The following is a 3,950-nucleotide window of genomic DNA, read 5'->3' as shown; positions in this document are numbered from 1 at the left end:
TCCTATAACTTTTAACAACGTTTGGCTCGAGCCCGAATACTCAACATAGACCCTCAACCCAAATTTAGAAGCTTGTGAACAATGTCCTTTAATCCTAGACTTCACGACTACCGAGGTTGGCAATCAACTACTTTTTCAGTATTCATATATAAACCGCCTAACTTTCATGTTTATACACAGTGTTATAATAATAATAATAATAATAATAATAATAATAATAATAATAATAATAATAATAATAATTATCATCATCAGCATCATCATCATAGAAGAAGAAGAAGAAATTGTTATAATAGTACCATTGATAATAATTATATTGTCTATGTAAGATACTTGAAGAGAGTACTCAAACTATACACCAGATTTGACTCGACTCGACTCGAAAGTCGTGGCCCCGCGTAGCGTAGTCGCTAACGCTCTCGCCTTCGGTGCGAGCGGTCCCGGGTTCGATTCCCGGTGGGGTCACTCGGTCGAAAAAGTGTAACACGCTTTTTCAGGCCAGCCACCCTGAATGAGGTTTTCCTGGGTTTTCCTCATTCACACCAGGCAAATGCCGGGGTGGTACCTAACTTATAGGTCCCAGGCCGCTCCCTTCCCTCCCCAGTCCTTTCTTCCTTCCCTTGCCCCGGATTGTGTGCTCGCCGAGGGACGTCATCCCTCAAATCGTGACGGGCTAAATGGCCTTAGATGTCAAAAGCCCAGATATCTAAATTCTAAATCGACTCGAAACTCGATCCGAATTCGAGTCGAGTTGGAGGAAATTTTTCAAGCCGAGTTCTCGGGTCGAGCTCAAAGACGTGTTTCTAGTCAAATCGAGTTTCAAAGAAAACTTGCTCGAATTTACTCGTGCCCATCCCTACGAGTAACGTAGTATGACATTTTAGTCAATGTTACATTACATTAAAATGTTCATATAGTTGTCAAGTATTAATTTGTCCTTGCATTTACATAAATCGATTCAGAACGTGCAATAATAATAATAATAATAATAATAATAATAATAATAATAATAATAATAATAATAATAATAATAATAGTTGTAGTAATAGCAGTACGAAAGACTGAAGTAATAAGATTTTTCCACATATTCAAAGTTTCCGACCTAAAAGTAACGCGTTGGTAACGCGTTACTTTCGAAGTTAAGTAACAGTTACATTTTTGAGGCAAGTAACGCATTACTAACGCGTTACATTTTAAGAGAAAGTAAAGTAACTTGTAACGTGTTACATTTTTACAAGTAACTTACCCAACACTGTTTATTACTTTATTTCTTGATGCAAATTTTCTTTTCGATAATTTGTGGAATCTTCATCAAATATATCATGGTTTCGTTTGTCACCAAGAAAAGGTATCACCAATTTTTCAGAACATTCTGGTCACTTACGTTTTGCTATAGGAATCGTTAGTTTCGTGATGAAACATTTTCTGGTGTTGCAGATTGGGATTCGGTTTGTCACCTATCAACCAAGTAGATTTCATAGTTCCTGACGTCTGCATACGGGACCTTATATTAATAGTCTAGTTGTATATACGTGTGCATATTGTACTATATTTCTCAGTAACTAGTGATTGCATCTAAACGAAGTTTGGTGGGCAGGTACCCCATTGCCAAAGAGACAAAACTAGCTATATTTGGTGGCGGGACTCGGACATGGACAGAACCGGGTCAGCAAGTTAGGCTGTGCTCCACCGTTTTGCACGCTGCAAGCTTCAGAGTAAGGGTCACCTTGGCTTGATTCTATTTTTCATTTCACATTGCTCCACATGTAGTACTTTGCGTGAGAACAATAATTTAGTATCCAAATAAGTATTGACACATTCTTTACCAATATGTAAAGAAATATTTATTACATAATTTTCTAGTTAAATAGCATAAACTGATTTTTAAATAAAGTGTTTACTAAATAATGAAATGTCGACTGAAATCTGAGAATTTATTTTATTATTTAGTCCAAAATCTTTTGTCTTCGTGAATTCTGTCGAAGAATTTGAAGGTTAAAATATATAAAACGACAATTATTTCTGTTGCACCGTATGATTACAAAACATGGTCGCTTACTTTGAGGTAAAAACGCAATCAGAAGGTGTTAAGGATAAAATGCTAAAGCAAACCCAACAGGAACAAAAATGGGGAGTGATGAAAACTTTATGATAATGAACTCTATAATGTATACGGTTTACCAAATATTGTTAGGATCATCAAATCTAGGAGGCAGAAGTGGGCTGGTCATGTAGCCAGAATGGAATAAAGTAGAAACGTTTTCAAAATTTTATCTGAGAACCCCATCGTGAAAATACCATTTGGAAGACCTCTGCCCAGATGGGAGGACAATATTAAGATGTATCTCAGAGAAATAGGAATACAAATAGAAACTGGATTCAGTTGGCTAAGGATAGAAGTCAATGGAGAGCTTTTGGAAGTCACACTGGTACATTTAAAATTTTCTTTTTGCTTGAGACAAAAATAAAGAAAAATATTTCTTAATGTATTAATTGTTGTTTACAATAATTAATACATTAAATAATGTTTATTTTCTTATTTTCAAGTGATAAAACTTTAATTTTCACTGATTAAACTTCCCTCACGAGTTGCCTCTGTCCATGGGTTACTGAAAGTTCTTAATGCAATTGCTAACAACGAGAAGTAGCTACAATTTCATTATTAATGCACTAAACAAAGAAGAATCCAAGGAAATTAATCAAGGGCATTAAAAAATATTTACAACATTATCTAAAACTGAAAACGCAATATTTGAGTTTCTAAGTTCTGTATAGATCATAAATGAAGGGATCTTCTATTAACACTGGTTGTGAGCAATGACCAGAGCTTGGAACTTCCTCGTGGCTTTGACGTTGAAAATCCGGATTTTCGATTCCCGGTGTAATTCGGATCCCACAGTAACAAGGTTTACGTCTCATATAGCCCTGCTATTAAAAGCGACGCTAAACTCCATAACAAACAACTACCAAGTGTTGGATCAGTACAGTTGGCGGGTATAAAATGATGCAAAATTCAAATCTCACAGTATAACCCGTTACCCACCACACTGTACAGTCTTCAAGAGAGTTGAATTACAAGACAAAACTACTTGTCAGGCTACATTCAACATTGTCCCACAGAATTGGCAATAACTTGTGCAAATCTATTAAGGATTAATGTGATAACTGAACCTTTTGCCTAGTAGCCTCAACAACGTGATAGGTATACATGATATATAAAGGTAACCGAGAAAGTTCTGTCGCTTTTTGTGGAGGTCTGTGATCAATTGGCTCTCACACCGTGAGTTGAATGTGAATGCAGATAAGGCGAAGGTCAGTTCTTGATGTGCGTATATCCAACAAAATACCTGATGGTGGCAGTTCACTTACACCGTGAATTTCCGTAAGGACAGAGTGAACATGGGACCTCCATAGAGCGTGATGAGAAGTGGGTCTTGTACGAAGCTCCACGGCGCCGTCATCATTGGCCAGAACCGCCGAAACCAGCACTGCACCAGAAGATCCTCCTGTGTGTTTGATGTACTGCTCGCGGCATCGTGCATCTGGAACTACCACCAGGTGGTTCGGCAACTATGTTCTGTCAGCAGTTGAGCCGTGATCAACAAAACCTCAAAACTCTGGAGCTGCTACTTCTGAATCTCAAAGAAGTCCTCCTACTACAGGACAACGCTAAGCCCCATGTAGCTAGGATGAAATGTTACACTATTCTACGCCTTGAATGGGAAACACTATTGCATCTGTCATTCTGCCAGGACATTGCAGCATCAGATTATCACCTGTTCCATTCCTTGGATAATCACCTTACAGGACGCCAGTTTAAATTCCTAGTAGAGGTGCAAAATGCACTTGATAACATTCCTCGCTTCACGGCTCAGCAAGTTCTACCGCGATGGAATCTATGTCCTTTCAAAACGTTGCATGAGGTCGTCGATGCTGATGGGGACTATTTT

The 3,950-nt window shown here is 37.9% G+C and overlaps 1 non-coding gene across 1 annotated transcript; it reads left to right on the top strand.

The window, feature by feature from the left end:
* The first annotated feature begins 390 nt into the window (after window positions 1-390).
* TRNAR-UCG (transfer RNA arginine (anticodon UCG)) lies at window positions 391-465 on the top strand. Its single transcript has one exon. It is a non-coding gene; the product is annotated as a tRNA-Arg (tRNA).
* The last annotated feature ends 3,485 nt before the right edge of the window (window positions 466-3,950 follow it).

The sequence above is a fragment of the Thermobia domestica genome, chromosome 6 (genome assembly GCF_964235325.1).
Source record: "Thermobia domestica chromosome 6, izTheDome1.hap1.1, whole genome shotgun sequence".
Classification (NCBI taxonomy): Eukaryota; Metazoa; Arthropoda; class Insecta; order Zygentoma; family Lepismatidae; genus Thermobia; species Thermobia domestica.
Note: the sequence above shows the minus strand (reverse complement) of the source record. Positions and strands in the feature narration are given on the sequence as shown.